Genomic DNA, 24,741 nt, shown 5'->3' with positions numbered 1-24,741 from the left:
TCACCTCGCCTCCCCCGAGCGAGGGGGGGCACCACCTCCAGGCTCTCTTCTCGGCCACCCCGAGCCCGGCTGCGGGGCAGAGCCCGGGGCTACCGCGGGAGCCGGACGGGGGGCACCGGGGGGGCTGCGCTGCCCTAACCCCTCGCCCCCACTTCCCACCCCTCCGCCCCCAGCCTGGGGCTGATGCGGAGCAGCGCAGGGAGGGGGGAGTGGAAGGAGACAGAGCCCGGCATCAGGATCCGGCCAGCCCAGCAGTGCCCGGGTCCTCCAGCTCAGCGCCCCCCTTTGCCCGGAGACACCTGGCCGAGGGACACCGCCGTGGGCAGCGCTCGGCACAGCTCAGCGACGGTGCTTCTCCCCCCGCCGCCACCGCCCCCCCGCAGCCCCTCACTCTCATGCAGCCCCTCCGGCCGTGGCGGCCAGCCGGAGATCCCGGGACATCATCCTACCTTGAGCTGCGGGCGGGGAAGCGGGGAGGGAGAGGAAGGCGGAGGCGGGGGAAGGAAGGGCGGTGGCAGGACGCCGGGGAATGCCCGGGCTGCGGTGCAGCCGGCGTCCGGGCACCACTGACGGCGGCGGCAAGCGGCGGCCGAGGGAGGGAGGGAGGGAGGGAAGGATGAAGGGAGGGAGGGAGGGAAGGAGGGAGCGAGGGAAGGAGGGAGCGAGGGAGGGAAGGAGGGAGCGAGGGAGGAGAGGAGGGAGGGAGACCCGCCTCCCGTCGGGAGCGCTGCACAGCGCCCTTTAAAGGAGCAGAAACCCGCTTCCTCTGCGGCCGCCGCTCCGCTCTCGTCGCAACGCCGAGCCCCCGGCCGGCGGCAGGGCTCCACGGGCGGCCGGCGAAGCAGAAACGCTCCCGGCTCTCCTTCCCCCGCCGCAACCCGAGGGGCCGAGCTCGCCCGGAGGCGCCTTTCCAAGGCACGAAAAGTCTGATCGGGGTCCCTCAGCCCGTTTTGCAAACACAGACAGAGGTGTGTGTGTGTGTGTCGGGGGGGCTTCGGCCTTACAAGACGGCGCCAAGCGACCCCTCCCCGTCCCCGCTCCGACCCGTGCCCACGGGGGTGCCAGAAAAAGTCCGGGTGCCTTTGGCTGCTTGCTCATGGTGAACCCCGACTGCCTCCCCTTCCCCCTCCCCCGCCCCCCCAGGCCTCCTCTTGCCTTGGGCTAGCGGGGACTGAGCTCGGACACTTTGTCACCATCCTGTCCGTGCGGACAGGGGTCGGGGTGGAAGCTTGTACGAGGGCGGAGAAGGACTCAGCGAGCCTGGGCCCGCAGCGAGTGGGGCAGAGCCAGCGCCCCCCGGGGGACCCGCCACCGCCTGCGCACCCCTCCCGGCCCGACACGCTCCTCAGCAGGGGGATGAGCTGGGGTGAGAAACGCAGTCCCGTCTCCCCCCCTCCTCGCCCTCTGGCAGGATTACCAGTGCTCTCCTCTCTCCCGCTGCTCCGTTCGCCCCCGCAGCGCCACAGGCGTCTGCCTGATTCCCCTCTCCTCCCCATTGCGCTCCCCGGCTCGGACGTGCCTTGAAGCGCTGCAGGGTTCCCCCACCCTCAGCCTTCCCGAGGTCCGATCTCCCGGCAGACGTGCGGTGCAGTTTGACAGGAGAACTGCCGTCCCCTCGCCTTTCCCTCACGCCAAACGCCCTTCCCCGCATCCGCGGGGGAGCGCTGCCCGCACCCCCAAAAGGATGCTCAGGCTTTTCCCTGCTCCATCCGCCCAAGCGATCCACCAGGGAGCCGTGGTTATCGGGGCCGGGGGGGCTCGGAGGGAGTCAAAGAGATGGGGCTGGGGCGGGTGGGGGCTGGTGACTGAGAAGCTCCTATAATAAGTAAACAGCAGAGTTGTTGTGCGGAGTAAATAAATAGTCAATGATCCCATTGTCGGGCCGGGCGCAGGCGGCACAGACCGCGACGAGCTCGCCGCGATTGGGCTCTGGCCGCTGTGACTTGCAGCTTAATCGCCCCGCAGCACAGCTCTTAATTACTTGCAGCGCGCCTCCATGGCCGACAGAAAATTCATTAGTCACTCCATTCGCCTGAAGCTGTAATGGAGATAACTCTTGTGAAAAAACAAAGGCAGCGGCAAAGCGAAGCGCTTGGTGCCACCCTGGGAGCGAAGGGCACGGGGCAGGAGGCTCCTCGCTGGGAGGAACCGGGTGGTAGCTTGTGGGGCCGCAGGAACCCAAAGGGGGCAACCCCGGCTAACACTGAGCCTGGTGGGGTCCCGCCGGGTGGGGAGGCGTCGCGGGGATGGCCCGAGCGACCGAGGGATGCCCACGACCCTGCGGGAAGGCGAGGCCTGTCGACGCTGCGGGCCGGCGGAGGGTGGGAAACGTGCGAGGTCTGATGAGCGCGTAACACGTGTGCGAGCAGCGGCTCGGTGATTCCGGCCCTCTTTGCTCATTGACTGCCTTTGCGCTGTTAGTCTCCAGAGTTTTCAGACATAAACACGGAACGAGGCAGACATACAAATATACGGGTCTCAACGGTATCTTTCTAAGAGGAGAGAAAGGAAGGCAGGGGGAGAAAAGGGGTGTGGCGTTTCATGTCTATCACGTAGATCATGTAATACCTTCATGAAATCATTTCACCTAAGCTACATCCATGCACAGTCTTTTCCCTTGTTACTTGGATTACAGTTTTGTCCAGACATGGGATTCTCAGTGCTTTCCTCAGCCTACATTTTACACAGAATCTTGTCCTCCCTTAGGCAGGCGATTCCCAGTGTCACTAGAGCTGTTATCAACCTTTATCACTCCGAATATCTGAGGACTTCACATAAATACCATTATTATTCAAGTGAAGAAATTTGGAGCAGGAAGACGTGAATAAGCCTAAGATCACTCTAAAAACCTGTGACATAATAGAAAGACAGTACAGGATTCTCTTTTCTCATGCTTTGATACTGCAAAAGCCCATAATTTCAAAACTGACAAAGTTTCTAGTTATCTTCCCATTTTTTCCCCAGTTTCTTCCCAGTTACACTGCAGGAGCTTTGAACTTTATTGGCACCAAACACCTGAAAGAAGCATATAGGAAAGCACAGGCCCAGTTTGTCACTATTCAAAATAAGATGTACTGGAGAATGTGTCACACAAGATGTTGGGCTCTTACAAGGAAAAACAACAACAACAACAACAGAAAAACAATACAAAAAACAAACAAAACCCACAAGCTTACTCATTTGCTTCTTTTTTTGTTGTTGTTGATTATTTTAATGTCATATCCTCACCAGCAATTTAAAACATTTTTTCAAACGTTTCAAGAACTTCACCCAATTAAAAAAAAAAAAAAAGAAAAAGAAAGAAAAAAAAGTAAATGAATTTGTAAAGATCTTCACAAGAATGGTTTCTAGGTTTGTTTGTTTTCCCCAGAATTACTTCTTAAGATATAGAATGAAATAATATGGGTTTATCACAGTCCCATCCCATTAGGTTCATTTGCACCTTGAAGTTTGAAATGATGTAAAATTGTAGCCTAATTCCCTTAAGCCTTTCGAAATAAAATTACCCAAGGATCTCAGACTTTTTTATTATTATTATTTTTCCTCCACAGAAATTTATCACTAGTACTCAGTGCATTCAATAATTTTTTCTTTCCTTGCTTCAGTTTGGGTAAGCTATGCCAATGTAAACTCTGGCAAAATTTTAAGATCTTTTCAGTGTAAATCTATGATAATTCCAGATCTACAAAGACACAAAACTAACCAATATATTCTCTTACATGTTCTCATGTAAGCTTTTACTGTTCAAACTAATGACCTAAATATGAGTATTGACACTTGTTCAAGATAAGCAGTTCACAACTTGTGCTCTGCCACAGAAAACACTGAAGCAAACTTCCAGGGCTTCAGACCTCAGGCAACCGAATATTTTGTTCTTCCTGCCAGATATTCTTTTATTTTTGTTATCTTTTTGCGATTTCAAAAATGCCAGTTTGTCTTTCAGGAAATCTGTGTCCTACTGCTCTGTGATAGGAAATTCTGCTACAGTTCGCGGTAAGAATTATCATCATACTAATTTGGCCAAGGAAAATCCTTCCAGATTTCATCTCTTTTCACAGATTTTTGTGGCTTTTACTGATGACCTTGTTATAGTCATAATGCTAGTCAGGCCGGCTGCATGTATCAAATCTTGTACCTTCAAACCAGAGAGTGAGCCAAAACAGGATGTAACAAAAGAAAAAAGCATCTGTCTAAAAGCGATAAATCCCTGTTCTTGTGTTAGCCACTTGAGGGAGACAACGAGCCATAGGTTACATTTGTATGTCAGTTTGATGGACCACATACAAAATTGAATTTTTAATTGATGATGGGTTTGCATCCACTGTGTGTTGCTGTTAATTTTAAAAAACACTGATCTGGTGTAACACAGAGGGCATAATGTTGTTCATTGCAGTTCATAGATCTGATATGTCTGATAGTTTTCTTCTCTCCTTTTACACTGTTGAGCAAGACAGGGTCATCTCAAGAGTTTCACTAACAGCTCTTAGATAAGAATATCTAGCCTTTCCAGATGATATCTCGGGCTCTATAAGTAATATCTCACACCTGGTCAAGGTCTAACTAAGACTTCCTTACAGGTTAACTCACTTTATTGTTTCAGTGAAGTGCATTGCATTAAGAGGCCTAAGATACAACACTACTAAGAGCCACAAAAGAATAAAAACTTTCCCTGAGGCTGAATACCTTTCAACAGAAAAGCATTACTGGGACATTTTATTTTACTTACTTTGGTGCCAGTCACAATGCAGCGCACAATATCTTCTATAGACTGCAATATTATGCAGACTTCCCATGAAGTCTTTCATGGGTTAACAACCTTTATATTTAAAAAGGGTTCTGTTGTTTAACATAGATAGCTTTATGTCAATTGTCACTCATCACTATGTCCTCTTACCTGAAGTGGACATAGAGATGACTTTATTTCTTCATTTATTCCTTCTTCTGAACATTCAAAGAAATATTACATGGGAGGGCAGATGGCAATCCCATCTTCAAGAATGGTGAGAAGGAAGATGCAGTGCAGAGGGAAAGGATCTGGGGGTGTTGGTCCATGCTTGCCTGAACATGAGCCAGCAGTGTCCTCAGACGGCCAAGAAGGCCAATGGCATCCTGGCTTGTGTCAGGAATAGTGTAGCTAGCATGAACAGGGAGGTGATCTCTGTACTCTGCTCTGGTGATGCCGCACTTCGAGTACTGTGTTCAGTTTTGGGCCTCTCAGTACAAAAAAGACATTGAGGTCCTGGTCCAGAGAAGGGCTACGAAGCTGGAGAAGGGCCTGGAACAGAAGTCCTATGAAGAGCAGCTGAGGGAACTGGGGTTGTTTAGTCTGGAGAAGAAGATGCTCAGGGGAGACCTTATTGCTCTCTACAACTACCTGAAAGGAAGTTGTGGGTAGCTGGGGGTCAGCCTCTTCTCTCAGACAACCAGTGATAAGACTAGAGGGAATGGCCTCAAGTTGTGCCAGAGGAGGTTCAGGTTGGAAATTAGGAGACATTTTTTCTCAGAAAGAGTAGTCAGGCATTGGAACGGGTTGCCCAGGGAGTCACCATCTCTGGGGGTGTTTAAGGAAAGGTGGGGTGTGGTACTTAGGGACATAGTTTAGTGGGTAATATTGGTGGTTAAGGAATGATTGGACCAGACGATCTTGGAGGTCTTTTACAACCTTAATGATTCTGTGATTCTAAGAACTACAGGCTTGTCAGGCACACCTCCGTTGCCAGGAAAGTGATGGAGCAGCTAATCATGGATACCATTTCCAGGTACATGAAGGACAAGAAAATCATTGGGAGTACTCAACATAGCAGAAGTCAATCTTGACCAAATTGGACATGGTTTAGTGGGTGAAATGGGTAGTAAGGTGATGGTTGGACCAGATGATCTTGGAGGTCTTTTCAACCCTTAAGGATTCTATGATTCTATGAAATTGATAAACTTCTTTAATGAAATGACTGGCCTGGTAGGTGAAGGGAGAGCAGTAGCTATTGTCTTACTAGACTTCAGTAAGCCTTTCAACAGTGGCTCTCCCGTAAGATTCTCACACAGACGTTGATGAAGTATGGGCTTGTTGAGCAGACAGTGAGGTGGACTGAAACCTGGCTGATGGTCAAATGCAGAGGGTGGTGATCAGTGGCACAAAGTCTAGTTGGAGGCCAATAATGAGCAGTGTACTCTGGGGTTCAGTACTGAATCCAATCCTGTTCAACATCTTCATTGCTGATGTGGATGATGGGGCAGAGTGTACCCTCTGCAAGTTTACACATGACACAAAACAGGGATGAGAGGCTGATACACCAGAGGGTTGTGCTGCCATCCAGAGGGAGCTGGAAAGGCTGGAGAAATGGCAAGGCAGGAACCTCATGAATTTTCACAAGGAGAAATACAAAGTCCTGCAATGAGTGAGGAACAACCCCAGACACCAGTATGCACTCAGGGACACCCAGTTGGAAAGCATCTTTGCAGAAAAGGACCTGTCAGTCCTGGTGGACACCAAGTTGACTGTGAGCCACTAATGTGCCCTTGCTGCAAGGAAAACTAATGGTATCCTTGGCTGCATTAGGCAGAACATTGCCAGCAAGTCGATCCTTCCAACCTCATCTAGTCTGTGATTCTGTGATTCTCATGTGTTCCCCAGTCTTCTTGTCTCTAGACTAGTTCTATTTCTCAGCATCTCAGAATTATCAAGTATTGAGCGGAGGGAAAGTCTATTATTATTATGTTTCTAGGTTACAGGCTTATTCAGAAATCCAAATATGATGTTTGACTTCTTTGGAACCATGTGATAGTGTAGATTCATATATGCCCTGTGACAGTAATGTGTAGGTCATTTCCTGCTTCACTACTCCCCTGGCTATCAGTTTCCTCACTTGTATTTGCTAAGCTACTCATTCTTTCCCAAGTGTAGAATCTCATGCTTGTCTCTGTTGAATATAGCTTGTATTTTTCTAGAACATTTCAATTTGCTGAGACAGATCTTAAATTCTGCATCTAACCACCACCATTTCTGCAGCTTCTGCTATGTTGTCTTCATCAAACATTTAAATGAAGCTGCCAAGTCACTAATAGAAACTCAACAGAAGTACAAAATAGCAGGACACAAAGAATCCCAAAGATTTTATTTTAGTTTAGTTTAGTTTTGTTTTGTGTTACAGTTCAACAATATAACAATAAAAACTGCTGTGCACCAACTTTCACATCCTGTTTTGCTTATGCAAATGTCTTGTTCTGGCTTATTCTTAGAAACTCTTTAGTCTTGTTTATGAATACCAATATTTTTTGTTGTTGTTTATGAATACCAATAAGACCAATAATGTCTTATGCTTGTGCTTTGTTCTTTGAGCCCAACAGAATCTCCTTCTCTCCATCCATCCCACCATTCCCACCCCTTTTCAAGGAAAAAAATGTATGTGGGTATAAGTATTGTATAGGTTGAATGAATTTGTATATGTCTAGCTTTTTACAAACATAACATTAATTTAGATGCATGGAAGAAAAATGTTAATAGCTGGACCAAGAAAGCCCTGCAACAATAAACAAAATTTTGGCAAAAATGTGAAGATGGAACTTCTGTGGAGCCAATTATATGTTTGGGAACTAAGTTTGCATCTAGACTCAAAAGTATGTCCCAATATGTTCCAAACAAGAACTGGATACCCCAGTGCTGGATGCCTTGTAAAATGGTCTTAACAAAACTCCAGTCAATAAGAAAAATAAGGCTTTAGTTTAATTAGCGAGGAGTGGAAATATCTCTAGTATGAGGCAATGTTAAACGGGTAGGTAACTTTGAATTGTAAATATGAAAAAGGACATTCTAATAATGGGAAGAAACTTCAATTTTACTTTGCTACTGAGTTATTATTCCAATAAGACTTAAACTTCAGTAATGATGCAAGAATGAAATGGGGCTTTGATCATCGTGCTTTTTCATGTCCCTCTTAGAATATACCATACTAAAAGATTAATATTAATCATACAACAGTGAGCTGAAACAGTTTGTGTATACTTGTACAGTTAAGCTACTAGTATATTTGACCCAAACTCTCCAGGCACTGAAGACTTTGTGTTTGTTGTCACACTTACAATAATATAAGAGATTTTTTTTTTCAAATATTTGAATGATCTATTCATTGTGAACTATTAGAAACAATTTTCACGGGGAAGAGTACAGTAGGAGAATTTATGTTATATATTGTTTCAAATGCCTAATCTTGAAGTAATAACATAATTAGGATTGACAGTTGATATATTTGTGTTTAATATATATATGAGAGTAGCCCTCCATCCTCAAATATGCATCCATTTAAACCAAGTCATCTGTAATATAGGCTGATGAATTATAATTCATCTCATTACTTTTCCTGGGACTTAGAAATCAACAAGAATCCATTGTCAAGATTCAGATATATGACACCACATATCACACGTTAGTTGAGGCAACTGCCACAAAGTAGCTTAGCTTTTAGTACTAGTTGCTCACTAGAACAACTGTTGGAAGATGATCCATTGACTTCCAATTCTCAGAATAAAGGAATTAAAATTTACTACTTTGTAGAGAATTACCACAAGATCTGTGCAGTGTTTAAACTCTTTGAGGTTTTGGAAACTGAATTTCACCTAAAGCAAGCATATGCTTTTAATCTACCTTGAAATTATTTTAGATAGACTATATGAAGTGCATTTGGTTCATTGCAGGGGGGCAAGGAAATTGCTCCACTAATCAGACTTAGGCAGTTTATCAGATATGGAGAGTCATTTCTAGTATGTGAAAATATTCCTTAGAGCATATTCCTCTACAGTATGTGTTTTATGTATATAGAAAGTTACATACCCTGGCATTATATTATAAAACAGAATAATGACCTACTTTAGCAATAATAACCATAAATGAAGTAATGGAGCCACAAATAGCACGTAAAAATCAACACCTTCATGAAGTAATTCAAACTCTTATTCATCCAATACTTTTCACATTTTACTAAGCATTTATAAGAACCTTTACTTCCTTACTTTCTCTGATATCTCATTCATTTGCTGAGAAGAAAAAGAAGAAAAAAAAGTTTCACTTCAGTCTGAGTAGAACAAAAGTCTTAGCTTCTGGGAGAACAATTTAAGCACGGTAGTCAGCAGGATTCAAATATTTATTTAAATGCCTTGTCAAATTAAGATCTGACTTAGAGGAACCATCTAAGGTGGTGCAAGGACCTTCTTTCTCTGGAGAATACATTAGTACCCATACACAGACTACCCAAATGAGAGTCACATTTCAGTGATGAAAACTGTCTGCTTAACATCCCAGTTTCATATAGCCCTGACAATTAACTTGATAGCTTAATTTCAGTATGTTGTAAAAATCTGTTGTTCAGAAGAAAACTTTCTAAAAGTGAAAAGGACAAAGAGTGGGCTTATTTTTCATTATTTGAGATTGATGAACCTGGAATTTTAAAGTTGTTGAGGGAAAAGATGGCTCTTGGACATACTATTCTGCGAGAAAGATCAGGACAAGGAAGAGATGATGAATCCGGTGCTGTAAAGAGCACAACTTGAAACTAAAACTGAAACAGAAACTGAAAATCAGGAAGGATAAGAGAAATCAAAAACTGTTCCGAAGTTGACAGGCCCCTCGCTGGGAGGAAGGGAAAATGGAAGATAAGTATCTGAGAGGAAATAAAATATTTTAAATGTACTGAAATTGCTTGAAAGCTGAGAGAAGACATTGTTGAAACAAGTGCCAGAAGTAGTGAAGTCTTGCTGAAGATGAAAAGAGCCACACAGACTATTCTTGGATAGCTTAGGAGAGCTTGATTATCTTTCTCACTATGTACCATGCACAGCAACTTTATGGAAGAGTTTTAACTCAGTCTGCAATCATTGTAACTAGTTAGCATTGTACTCCCAATTTGGCCTGGTTTTATGTCTATAAATGGTGAACAAGAAGGCCTTGAGAACACAGAGGGTCAGACTCACAGTCATTCTTATCAAAACTAATGTCCAGTCTAAAGAGAAACAGAAACTTTCTAATATTCTAGATTTACTTAAAACAAATAAACAAACAAGAAAAGTGTGATCCCTCTTATTTCAGCATGTATTTTTTTCTCCTAGCAGATACGAGGAACAAATTTGTTAACTTTTGATACAAAAGAAAAGAAATACATATCCATCTCCAAATGCGGCATTCACTTTTGGAAGTCCTTCAGGAAGAATATCTAAATGAAATGAAAATTCTCATCTCAACAGGACTAATTTAATAAGAAGAATGAGAAGGAGGAGACAAGCACATTGAATCAAGACTTAATTTGAAGTCAAGTGCTTTGCTGCTTTTGTTTCTTCTTTCAGTCTTGACACACTTCCAAGAAGGGAGAACTAGAAGTAATGATACTCCAGTCTTTTATGTTTTATTAACAAGTCTCTTAAAACTGGAAAACAAGCAAACAAAAAAGGACAGAGACAATTCTATAAATTACTGAAGTGGAACTGAGATAAAGCACAAACAAAATCAAGTGAAAACTAGCTCTTACCAACAGTAATTTCTTATACACATTTATTCTTAAATACCTAGAACACATATGAACAAATGTAGTAACTCCTACTCTTCCACTTACAAGGAGAGGTGGGAACATTTACACAGATGATAAGAACATTTTCATGTAACTCTCTGTATTCTACAGTAGATAGCACTGTGAGATGATTAAATAAAGTTCAGAACTTTGAGCAGCAGGTTTTTCCCCAGGTCTCACAGACAAAAGAATGGAATTATTAATTTTGTTTAGATTTCTCTATGGCAGGTAAAAATGTCTTGAAACACTCTAACCAGTTGGTTTATTACACCCAAAGGAACAGAATAAAGTTGGATTAAATCACCTAGATGGTATCTGAAATGTAAGGCACCCACAAGTCTGTAACTAATATGGGAACCTGCCCAGTCAATTAACTGTAGCACCAATTGATTTGTTATAAAACTTGTTATACACTTTCTCCTTTGCAGATAGGCAATATTATGTATTATTTAATGACAACTGCAAGTTTAGAAAAGGCATATTTAAATTTTTTAATATTTTTTTTCCTAAAATTTTAGTTTAGGAAAACCATACATATAGGATATTCCTCTACAATGAAATAAGAATTTGAAGTACCTCCAGTTGTAGATAATCAGAATGCAAATATACTTTTAAGAATAATTTGTTCACATTATAAATCATGTCTGTTGATATCATAGCATTGAAAATGTTTTACTATTACATTATGAAAGAGCACTACTGACTCCTATTTGCTAAAATTGGTTTTACTAATGCTGCAATCTGTACATTGGCAAAGCTAGCTAAACCAGTGAAGTAGGTTTTTCCAAAACTGAACATTTATAATCTGGCACTCTGAGCTACAGTTCTTCAGCTATAGGCCCTTAAGATGGAAATCACTTGTTACAGTCTGCCTATAATTCATGTCAACGTAGTTCAAAACCAGAGTTTTGCCTTCCATTTCCCCTTCACTTTTCACCCAGTCCTTTTATGCTTATGAAATAAAGTAGCACCTGTTTATAAACTACATGTACAACCTGAGCTGGTCAACTAGTCTCTTTGTATAGTCAGTGGAACAAAAATAATACTTTCTAGTTATCCAGTAGAAACACATTTGATGGGAACACAAAACTATAAACACAAATTTAAAGGTTTAAGTTTTAAGCATCCAAAGTGGGATGGGTCCAACACTAATAGTCCGATCTCCTCTCTTAAAAGCCTTAAACCTTCTTAGTGTGCCAAGCTTCAGATATTTTAGCTGTCAGTGTCTCAATCTCTTATTAAAACACAAGAATATTTCAAAGATTTATAACTTGGTCATAGTTCAGTGATTTTCACAAGGACAATAACAGAGGAAAAACAGTCTCATTCTTTCACAGTGGTTAGGTTTTTGTAAATCACTTTGAACTGAAGCTCTGAAATAGGATTTCTCTGTCCAAATTTAGACAACATCATCCAAAATATTTGTCTAGACTGCTGTACAGTCAGTCACAAAGAGTAGGCTTTCTTACTGTAAGATAGATCTGACCCATTTAATTAAATAGTGTAGGATGAGGTAATTTAACTTACCAAAAATAGTCTTCAAGTAAAGACTGCCTGCAATAAAATTTTCTGCTTTTTTGAATTATTAATTAACAGTGTGTTTTTAATTTTAAATGGAAATTTAAATGGAGGAATGAGAGAGAGTTTGTTGTGGTTTCCTGATTCTACATTTTACACTCAAATAAATATATATATGTCACATATATATATATACACATCACAGTATCATAAAATGTTTGAGGTTGGAAGGGACCTCTGGAGGTCATCTGGTCCAACCCTCCTGCTTAAGCAGGGACTCTCAGAACAGATTGCCCAGCACCGCATGCAGGTGGTTTTTGACAATCTCCAAGGAGCAAGACTCCACCATCTCTCTGGGCAATCTCTGCCAGTGTTCCAACACCTGCACAATGACAAAGTGCTTCCAGGCATTTAGATGGAAGCTCCTGTGTTCCAGTTTGTGCCAACTGCCTCTTGTCCTGACACTGGGAACCACTGAAAAGAGCCTGGCTCCATCTTCTTTACAATCTCCCTTCAGGTATTTATATATACGGATAAGATCTCCCCTGAGCCTTCTCTTTTCTAAGTGAAATAGTCCTAACTCTCTCAGCCCTTCCTCATAGGAGAGATGCTTCAATACCTTAATCATCTTCATGGCTCTGCTTTTGACTCTCTCCAGTATGTCCATGTCTTTTCCTGGAGAGCCCAGAACTGGACACTCCAGGTTTGGCCTCACCAATGCTGAGTACAATGGAAAGGTTACCTCCCTCAACTTGCTGGCAATGTTTTGCCTAATGCAGCCAAGGATACCATTAGTTTTCCTTGCAGCAAGGGCACATTAGTGGCTCACAGTCAACTTGGTGTCCACCAGGACTGACAGGTCCTTTTCTGCAAAGATGCTTTCCAACTGGGTGTCCCTGAGTGCATACTGGTGTCTGGGGTTGTTCCTCACTCATTGCAGGACTTTGTATTTCTCCTTGTGAAAATTCATGAGGTTCCTGCCTTGCCATTTCTCCAGCCTTTCCAGCTCCCTCTGGATGGCAGCACAACCCTCTGGTGTATCAGCCTCTCATCCCTGTTTTGTGTCATGTGTAAACTTGCAGAGGGTACACTCTGCCCCATCATCCACATCAGCAATGAAGATGTTGAACAGGATTGGATTCAGTACTGAACCCCAGAGTACACTGCTCATTATTGGCCTCCAACTAGACTTTGTGCCACTGATCACCACCCTCTGCATTTGACCATCAGCCAGGTTTCAGTCCACCTCACTGTCTGCTCAACAAGCCCATACTTCATCAACGTCTGTGTGAGAATCTTACGGGAGAGCCACTGTTGAAAGGCTTACTGAAGTCTAGTAAGACAATAGCTACTGCTCTCCCTTCACCTACCAGGCCAGTCATTTCATTAAAGAAGTGACAAGAAGCCTTTCTTGTAGTCTTTGACATCCTTGGCCAGATTCAATTCTATTTGTGCTTTAACTTTCCTCTCTGATCAATCTGTCTGTATTTCTCCCAGGTTACCCATCCTTGCTTCCACCCTGTGTTCCTTTTTGTGTTTGAATTTGGCCAGGAGGTACTTGTCCATCCACACTGGCATCCTGACATTTTTTGCCTGACTCTCTGCTCATTTGAGCTTAGAAGAGGTGATCATTGAATATTAACCATCTTTTTTTTTGGGTCTAATTTATCTCCAGGACCTCCTCCCATGGTACTCTTCCAAGCAGATCCTTGAAAAGGCAAAAGTCTGCTCTCCAAGTCCAAGGTTGTGATCTTGCTTTTTGCCATGCTCCTTCCCCTAAGGATCATGAACTTCACCATCTCATGCTTACTGCAGCCAAGACTGCCTTTGACCTTCATTCCCAACAAGTCCTTCTTTCTCGAGTATAAGGTCCAGCAGAGCACCTCTCTTCATTTGCTCCATCACTTGGAAGTTATCAATGCATTCCAGGAGCTTTCTAGATTGTTTATACTCTGTTGGCTGAAGTCCCCAGGGAAGATGAGAACCTGTGAATGTGAGGATGCTCTCATCTGTCTGTAGAGGGCTTCATTTTATTGTTCTTCCTGATCAGGTGGCCTGCAGCAGACATCCACTATAATGTCACCTTTACCTGTCCTCCTTTTAATAACTAATCCATAATCCATAAACTTTCCTAATCCATAGGATTAGGAACCTAATCAATAAACTTTCTGTCAGCTCCGCATCCGTCCCCAGGCAGAGCTACATGCACTCTGGATTCTCTTTCAAATAAAAGCCAACACCGCCTCTTTGTCTTCATATATTGTCCTTCCAAAAGACCCTGTATTCCTTCCTTGCAACACTCCTGTCATGGGAGCCATCCCTTCAGGTCACTGTGGTCCCAACAAGATCATAGCCCTACAACAGCAAACAGATCTCTAACTCATTATGCTTATTCCCCACACTATATGCATTAGCATACAGACACTTCAGAGAGGCACCTCAGCATGCTGAGTTCCTAGAAAAGTTTTGGAGGATTTCTCCATTATGGTGCCTTGTTGGCAATTACTTGCTTGCATGCAAGTGCTGGAGGTGAGCCTGCTTGGGCCCTGTTTTGTTGATTTTGTGATCCCTCCCTGTTACATCAGTCCATGGCCTTTGCTCATTGATCCTGTCTGTCACTCCCTCACAGGGCTGCTGGTTATTCTCTCCCTCTTTGACTATTCTTATTTTGAAGCCTTCCTAAGTAGGCCAGCCATCCTACTGGAGCATATATATGTATGTATAAGTACTGTACGTAACTCTACACTGTAACATGTAAAAGAAGGACAGTAAGATAGGACATACTTCCTTCCTTCATATTTAATCCTTAAAAGGGCAGTGTAACATTGGAATTACATTACAAATTGTACCCTGGAACAGGGTATAGAAAATACTTCTTTTCATATAAATGTCATCAGAATAATTTACTTCTGTCTTATGCATCATCTTTTTATATCTTGTTTTCTTTGTAAGGATTTTTTTTTCTAGAATTTTTAAATGATACTAAGTGTAATGACATGAAACATTTTTCCAGTATCTTTTATTTGAAAGAAGTTCTATAAAATATTTAAAATGATGCAATACATACAAAACTGTTTAAAAAACAATTACAAAATTAAGCTCACTGTACATCTAAAACTTGCTTGTGGTTTTGCTTGTACTACCTCAGCACAGACATACCAATGCAAGCTATAGTATTTTTAAAGGGTAATTTTTTTCATATGAACAATACAAAAAATATTTTTTTCACTCAATGGTGTTATAATAGAAAAATGTAATGGAAATAAATTTAGAAAAAATATTATTTCTGAAAGCTTAGAAAATGGGAACATTGTACTAACATAAATGCCATAGTTATTATGACCAATTATTAAAAAGGAAACATTGCGCTATTGGTAATGGACCTTATTCCTAGATTATCACATCTAATAACATTTGAGTGATTGAGTTATAAATGAAACAGCTAAAGAAAAGTCTTTAACACCTTGCAATGCACAGTGAGAACAAGAAGCTTGTAGTTTATACAAGTTTATGTCTGATTTGAAATCAGAAAACTGCTCCACACTCTTCCACAAACCTTGAAAAAGAAAAAAATCCTGCTGAATTTAGAAAGACAATCTTAACTTTCTTTACTCCTTGAAATAGTTGACTTCTATTTTTCTTTGAGTTTTGAACCTATAGCTATTCCCTTAGTTAAAAGACCGAAAGATTCTCTTACTTGCAATGCAAATGTATTAATTTGTTCAGATAAGTGCATTTTGTTTAACTTTCATTTTATTTTATTAAAGTCCTGTGATTAAATATTTATCTTGTGTGGTTGCATAGATCTTGCTGACAGACCTAAGTGAACTAACATCTATTACAGAACTAACCTTGATCCTTCTAAAGGAACAATGGAATTACATTCTCTCGTACTCTCACAACCTATTTTTAGGTTGCTGCACTGTATTTGTAAGAAACAAGAACTACCAAAACACAGATTGCAAACCAAGTTCTTTCCTTTTTAAGTGTATGTTTTTATAAATGGTCCATTAAATTAATACTCATAATATAGTAAGCAAAATGGGTAACCTGCTCACAACCAAAATGTTAAAGGTATGGTTTAAACCAGAGAGTCATTCTGCTTTTGGAGCTATTCCATTATTAAGCTTATCACACTGTGAAACATAGCTATATAACATTTTATACTACAGAAAAAGCATTAACCATTTTGAGGAATATCAGCAATGCAACTACTTTTTATTAGGACTACAGTCACAATTTTAGCCAAAAAGTATATTCACAGGTAACAGGAATGAAAGAAAATTATTGTCAACTCATCCAGCTTTCCACTAGTACAGGGCTACCTCTTATTTCATGTTTGTTAATGCTTTACTACATGAGAATAGCACCACATCATTCTGGCTTATTGACAAAGTCTTTAGTGGTGTTTAATAAGGAATTACCAACAACTCCTGTGGGAAGACAGTGGGCATCACCTTTAACTCTCCAGTGAGGTCCAGATTCTACTTTCTTTAGGATGTTGTCCGTTGCTAAGTTGCCTTTTTTTTCTTTTTTTTTTTTTTAATTTAATGATATTTGATTGATTACAGAGATTATAGCTACAATAGTTTTATAAATTTAATCAGACACATAAACTTTGGCTAAAATTTCACTTTCAAACTTTCCTTCACAAGATAAATAATCCTAAAAATATTAATGTCGAAGGGCTATAGTACAAAGAACTGTGCTGAAACCAGTTATTTTTTCATTTTTTTTTATCATTTACAGTCACTTTTCGTTCAAACAAACAATAACACCTTGATGAATCTTTCGGATTTATTTTCTGTCCAAGAAGAAAACAGTTTCAGGGAACCTGACCTCCTGTCATTCACTGAACCTTGAACAGAAATGGTCACAGGTAACTCAAAGTCTGATTGTATCTACAGAAACTGTCTGTACGTGACACAAAGGGAATCTGCTTGGCTGAAGTAATCATTTTGCTGATGCTCATTCTTTTTAAGTGTTTTAAAGCCATAATACTGAAGGGCCTCATCAGTTATTTTTGTTTTCACTACTTCTCAGGATTGCTTTAATGGTGCTATAGAGCTGAGAAGAGTTTTTGAAGATAGATTCTCGTGTTCAAAGGATAAGTGACAAGATCATGCTCAGGTTAAAACAATTGCTCTTCTATTTCAGTATACTTTTTATTATTATTTATTAATGAATCTTACAACTTTGGAGATAACAGGCTAACTGTTCTGCAGTAATGCTACTCATAATCCAAAATCACTATTGGTTTGAATTGCTACCATCTCCATCCTGCTATAATATCTGATGATTTATTTTTTTTTCTGTAATTGTCAAAAATATGTTGTTGTGAGGATTTCCCAAGCAACACAGAATCTGTACTGGATAATTGTAAATGATCCATGAAACTGTAAGAACTTGGAGAAAATTAGACAGATAACTGATGAATTCTGCTCTAACAACATTTTAATGTATGGTAAACAGATGAATCTCAGCACTTTTATACTTTGAGCTACTTTTCTAATTTTTTTTTTTTTTAGCTAAAAACAAGTTCTTGAATAACATCTGCAAACATGTGTGTTGGTCTTTACGCGTGTTTAGAAATGTTTCATTGTTGTAGTGTATAGGGCTGGCTAAAGAACTGTTGCAATTTCTATAAAATAATAGTAAATAAGATTTGGAAAAACTGGGGAATCTCTAAGAAACATGTATATGAAAGACTTTCTCAGCGAGTTTCAGGTAGACTTCAAAACTGTATCTGGAAGCCAAATCATTAACAAACTAAAATCACAGCTATTGAGAGATGAAAATATATTGTCAAACCACAGGAGATATCCGTATAAAAAGAGGTGCTGATCTACATCTATCTTCAACTCATTTTAATGAACATTGTTGAAGTAAGAATATAGAAAAGATCAACAAAGTCTTTAATAATGCTAAGGGGGCATGAAAAAATCTAAATGTCACATGAATATGAGACAAGTAGACAACAATGCAGGATTAAAAAAAAAAAAAGCAAGCGGAAAATATTGTTCAATAACAAGATGTGAAGGTAGCTTACCAAATTACAATACAGCTAAAATAAAATTAAAAACAAAATTAAAAAAGAAAAAAAAGAGGAACAAAATAGTACATGGCCCACATTCTTGACAAGTCTGAAAGCTCCTGAATTTATCCTTGAAATACTTATCAAAATTCTAATATTATTCCATGTTAGAACTTCTGGAGGCATAGGCCACTATAGGTGAAAATCAGCTCGTGAAAATAAAAATGCATAAAGTCTTCAGTATGGTTAGAGTAAAACAGCTGATTGAACATCTCAAGTAAATATATATATATATAAATATATTTGAAACAGAAGCAGTATGTACATTTGGTGCAATTATGAAGCATTCTCTTTTCAAAATGGGCTCCAGCTGTGATTCTATATAAGCTTGAAAGACAGGCAGCTGGTTTAAGAGCACAGTATGCATAGGTCAGTATGGGGTTGTTATTCAGTGTTCATTGCTAATAACTATACAGAAGCCAAAGTGGAAAACCTGACTAACTGGATGTTATTCAAGATATTAAATTATGAATAGATAGGCATATTAATTTTGTAAGTTCAATTGATAACGAATTAAAATTAACACAAAAGAACAAGTAGTAGGTCCCTTTGGACTTCCTGTGTAAAAGAAAAGCTTTTGAGAAGTAAACTGGGTTCATCAGACCAAAGAAAGCAACAGGGTGAGAGTCATATACACAGTGACAAGATATTAATTCTGAAATGATAATTACATTCAAAGTCAGTAGATCACAGAGGAACTGTGTAAACAAATCTGGTATGGTTCTCCTCTTTATAATAGCACTGTCGAGATTAGTTATTGGCAAAATTCAAAGGTTTAAAAGTTCAGCAGTGATTTGCATTCTAAATTTTAGAGGCTTATTTGAATATGTTTTAGCTTAAAGCTTTAGTGCAAAAATAAGGTGAATATTCTAGTAAGTGATTACCCTTTATTTCCTGGTCTCAGACATAAGAGAAGAGCCAAAGTTACAATAATATTTAACATCCATCATATGCCAAGTGGTCACTCTTTAAAGAAGCCTGTTCTCATTCTCTTTAGTTAATCTTCATATGGCTTTCACCCAGCTTCCTCTGGCCGTCAACAAAAAATATCCATTCTATTAATTTTCTCCATCTTCTTGTCTTTCAGAAGGTTAAGAAAAATATTTGATGTTCTTTATAAAAATCCACTGAATATAAGCTTAAATCTCAGCTCTCTGATCCATAGAATACTTCGGTAGTCAAGGAAATTAGTTTTTACATTGACAGAAGAGACTCCTTTGCAACTAGTCAGAAAAACAGTGAAATCATGTATTTTTTTTTCTTTCTACAAAACAAATCATATGCAGAGCAAGTCCCAAAATAAACTTTTATCAATCCACTGACATTAGTGAAACTGCAACTTAGTTCCACAACTTAACACCAACTGATAATCTAGTGTGTCACTATGGGATCCATACCTAATTACTATTTTAAGTTATTATCATTATTGAGAAATTCTGGCTCATATGGTCTATATCATTTATGACCAAGACATGCAGGACACTTTCCAGAGGTCTGAGGAGAGAAGGATCTCCTTACTAGAAAACAGGAGAGGATAATAAAGCAAGGCATCTGGATTACCTTGCAATGACATTCTCAGTAGGACTTGGTCTTTTCAAAAAGCTACATTAGGATTATTCAGCTTCCTGACATCAGATCATCGCCACAGCAGGACACAAGACACTGTTATGCACTGCCTTGCTACACATGAGCAAGTGTGTCCTAGCAGCCACAAACTGACCATCCTTGGACCGACCGAGGTGAGGAAAGACTGTTGAGATATGGTGCTATGTACCAATTTCTAACAAAACTTGAGGTTTTACTGGGAATTAAAGTAATAATAAGATCCCAAAACTTTGACAATTTTACCGTAGTCCAAAAATATCCTTTTGTTTAAAACAGTAAAAGAGACTCAAGAAGAAAAAAAAATGACAGTGAATATTTTAAGGTAGGGTTGATGTATATGAGCAGCAAAATGTTTGGTGCTTGGGGCCAATTAAAAATATTCAATTTAAGTTTGTTCGACTGGTAAAAAAATAAACTGAAGTAGAAAATGAATGATAGGAATGAGATATTTCACTTCTAAAAATTAACGCTCTTGCAGGCATAGACATATTTTACTTTCACACTGATGCACTGCACCAGTAGCTTCCAGCAGCAAATGACAGAGTGTATCTCATACAAAAATAAAACCTCTACACTTCAACCATTTCTTTAAAAGAGCCTGTATAAATATTACACCATTGTAAATTCAACAGTTATCAAGACAGCACCAGATGTAGATTTATCCTAGAGGATTTTATGTGTTTTGCAGCAGCATGTCTCATAAAAACTGCAATAAATATGCTAATTTTTAATGTCTTTATACTTTAGTTTCATATTTTATCAACTTATAAAACAAAGATTAAATGTATATGGATATTATACTCTTGGATATTGCTTTCAGAAGTGTTGTAATAAGAAGAATATCAAGATTAATATTTCAGTAACAGGTGAACAATTATTTTTCATTTGATATTTGGAATGGCTAAGTCCTTGGTCACTAGATGCTATTACCAAGGGACATTACTGGAATTAGTTTGATATGATGGTTTCACCTTCACTTTAATCTTTTGGCAGTAGTTGTTCTGGTTCTTCTGTAGATAAGTTTGCATGAAGGCATTTGGCATTCATGTTTAATGCTAAGAAATCCTGATTCAGAGATGGAGGTCTAAAAAGTGACAGAATATTTAACAGAGGTGGAGGGGTGATGAGCAGAGGTATTCTATTTATCTTTCTAATTATCAGCTATGTGAAGAAATGAAGAGAACCTTGATCTTTCAGGTGAACTGAAATACAAAGTGTTAGAGGGATGTAATTAGTAGTCTCTAATTTCACAAACAGGTGGCAGGGAAAATCTGGCATCTTTACAGACCTTCCCTGTGAAGGCCAAATTTTGTTTTGGGGATGTCCACATTTTGCAAAAAGAAACCAGACTGTCTAATTTTTCATATCTACTATGTATCACATTAAAAATAAGCCTGTGCAATGCTGTGTGCTTGTATTTCTTATACCTTGAGAAATTCATAGAAATTGCTTGTTGAATGAGCTCACTAGTAATAAAATGAAAGATCATGGCCTTCATATTTCTGTTTTTATAGAAGGAACGCACATAGAACCAAATTCAGAAATCACAATTTATGGTAGTATAAATTATGGCTTCTGGGCTTGTTTCACTAGTATTGTAGAGTGACATGTATGTTGCTTCTGTGAAGACTCATGCCAACTAATGTGCCCTCAGGTGAATCATAGCCAGCCTCAGCGTATGTGCCTGCCTTGCTTTTCTCTCTGTTAGTTCAATCAGCAAAGAATAATTTTCAACTGCAATCATAACTTCTGTACTTGGGATAATAAGCCACTGACAAGTAAAGGCCAAGCAAACAGCCTCCAGACACTACCCTCAAAGATGCATTTAATCATACATACCACAGTCACTGCTTAGCCATTCATAAAACTATTATAGACTTTGGGATGCTGCCGGACAGTATAGGCCAATATGGGTACTTAATATTATGTAAATTATTTAATATTAACATTCTACTGTTTTCTCCTGGACCACCCTCATGCCTTAGGAGCATCCACTTTACCAACTGTTATTCAGAAGATATTGCCTTACAAAGTCTAAAAAGGTACAGATAATCTCATTGCAGAAATGGAGAGAGACACGGTTATTGCATACCTTAGGTCCTCACTAGCTGGGCCAGTGTATGAGATGTATTTTTAGTGTTAGCTTATGTACCAATGTGTTGCAATATCTGTAACCTCACAGGAAAGAAAGAACCTACCAAAAAAAAAAGAGAGAAACTCCAGTTTATAGCTAATGCCAAATTTTGACTAGAGCTTTCACTTCAGAACAGGCAAGTGCCAGTTTGTTGCACTGTCCTATCCCATGCTCAAGAAACAAACTCCCTGACTTAAGGGTCTCTCTGTCCACCTTCCATAAGCACATTTAGGACATTAAGAATGTGGAAACAAACTACCTCAAACCCCCCTTCAATAAAACAAGTGCAGTGGATTCCTTAGCTTAGCAATTTCTACTTAACTAAAGCACGCTTGTGCTGTAGCTAATGCAATCTTTTCTAAAAAGCAGTTTGTCTTCAGCTGAATTCACCAAGACACAAAACACTTTGTAGTTCTTTCCACTGATTATCACCTCTCTGTAAAAAGAAGTGTATAACTAGTTTTCTACTCTAATTGTTTTCCCTCGCATTCCAGCTTTGATTCTTGTTTAGAGCTCACTAATTTCCTTTTATTAGGCTATGTATATGTACAGTAATTACCTCATATGCTTATCATCTGTGATAAAGTTCAACTTCTCTTTTCTGAGGCTTTATTTCTAGCCTTATCCTTGCTATTTACTTAAATTATACTCCTTCAGATGTAGCTATAATTACATGCAGAATTTCAGTATCAGTTTTGTATGTTTATTTTAAACTGTACCCTGATATCCTTGCTATTACAGAATCACAGAATCACAGAATCGTTGAGACTGGAAGAGACCTCCAGAAATCAGCTAGTCCAACCCCTCTGCTCAAGCAGGGTCAGCTAGAGCATGTTACGCAGGATCACATCCAGGTGGGTTTTGAATATCTCCAAAGAAGGAGACTCTACAACCACTCTGGGCCACCTGTTCCAGTGCTCTGTCACCCAAACCATAAAGAAGCTCTCCCTCATATGGCGATGAAACCTCCCGTGGTTCAATTTATTTATTATTTATAATTAATTATTATTTATTATTTTATTCCTTAGTCTTCCTTTTGCTGCTGATGTATTTGAAGAAGCCCTTCATGTTATGCTTGATGTCTCTCGCTAAATTTAATTCTAACAGGGACTTGGCCTTTCTCTTTGCATCCCTGCATTCTCTGACAATGTTCATATATTCTACCCAAATGGTCTGCCCCTTCTTCCACATCATGTATGCTTTCTTCTTCTGTTTAAGTTTTCCCAAGAGCTCCTTGCCCACCCACGCAGGTCTCCTGCCCCCCTTGCTCAACTTCTTTCTCATCGGGATGCACCGATCCTGAGCTTGGAGGAAGTGGTGCTTGAATATTAGCCAACTCTCCTGGACCCTCTTTACCTCTAGGGCCCTGGCCCAGGGGATTCCTCCATTTAGGTCCCTGAAGAGGTCAAAGTTATCTCTCTTGAAATCCAGGGTTGCTGTCCTACTCTTGCCCTACTTCCTCCTCAGAGGATCTTGAACTCCATCTCATGATCACTGCAGCCGAGACTGCCCTCAACCTTAATGTTTCCAACTGGACCATCTCTGTTTGTTTGTACTAGGTCCAGCAGTACACCTCTCCTTGTTGGCTCATCTACCACCTGCGTCAAGAAGTTATCCTCAGTGTTCTGCAGTAACCTCCTAGACTGTTCTGAGCTGTGTTGTCTTCCCAGCAAATATTGAGGTAGTTAAAGTCCCCCATAAGAACCAGGACCTGCAAACATGAGGCAACTTGCAGCTGCCTGTAGAAGGCCTCATCCCCTTTCTCTTCCTGATCCAGTGGCCTGTAATAAACACCCACCACAACATCACCCCTGTTGGCCTGCCCCTTAATCCTCATCCACAGGCTCTCGACCCACACTTTGTCTTCCCCTAGGCAGAGCTCCATATATTCCAGTTGCTCACTCACGTAAAGAGCAACTCCACCACCTCACCTTCCTGGCCTATCTTTTCTAAAAAGCACAAAGCCATCCATGGCCACATTCCAGTCATGAGAGCTGTCCCACCATGTCTCAGTAACTGCAATGAGATCATAGCCCTTCAACTGTACGCACACCTCCTGTTCCTCTTGTTTATTTCCCATGTTGAGTGCATTTACATACAGGCATGAGTTGGGCTCCCAAGGCATCCGCCTTTCTAGATGGGGCAGCTGTAGCTCATCCATGTGGGCCTATGGTAGCTCTCCTGTTAAGCTCAATTCCCTTTCTGGGCTCTGAGTATCCTTTGCCTGCTCTGGTGTTCAGCTGGCATGTGGGATATTCTTTCTATATCCAACAGGAAATAAATTTCACAAACAAAATTGAAATTGAAATTCTTTTGTTCACTACAACTCCTGAGTGATCTCAGAGTCACTATTTTGCAGTTCCACTGGTAAAGATTGAATTAACTATTTCTAGATGCAGAAGTGTGGCAATTGACACAACTAATCATATTTTGTCTAAATGTGTCATCTTTATTCAGCTTTTGTTATTATATCATGTTTACTCATTCCTATTTGCTATTTTACCAGTTTTCTTCATCTGAAAATGTTATTTTTTTTTTTTTAATTCATGGCTGATTAGCTCTACCTTTAGCAAACTCAGCTGCTTGTGATCATTGCAGTTTAATCTGTGAGAATTATCATTAATTCAACATCCTGTGAAAGATTAGTGTGCACATGAGCATACAGAAATTTGACAACATTTGCTGGACTTTTGGAGAGCAATATGTACAGGGTATTTATATATATAATTATATGTATTTTTTATATATAATATTTATATATATATATAATATATATGAATATTAGATGTTGTAACCCCAAACAGCACATGTTAAAACTCTGTGTAGTTTCCTCACTTCTT

General features: G+C 40.1%; 1 long non-coding RNA gene across 1 annotated transcript; it reads left to right on the top strand.

Annotated features, from left to right (window-relative positions):
- The first annotated feature begins 639 nt into the window (after positions 1-639).
- LOC310897680 lies at positions 640-23,958 on the top strand. The gene is made up of 3 exons (XR_014582481.1): positions 640-968; positions 17,112-17,198; positions 22,643-23,958. It is a non-coding gene; the product is annotated as an uncharacterized lncRNA (long non-coding RNA).
- Positions 23,959-24,741: the final 783 nt, after the last annotated feature.

This window comes from Anser anser (genome assembly GCF_964211835.1).
Source record: "Anser anser genome assembly, chromosome: 3".
In the NCBI taxonomy this organism is placed as follows: Eukaryota; Metazoa; Chordata; class Aves; order Anseriformes; family Anatidae; genus Anser; species Anser anser.
Note: the sequence above shows the minus strand (reverse complement) of the source record. Positions and strands in the feature narration are given on the sequence as shown.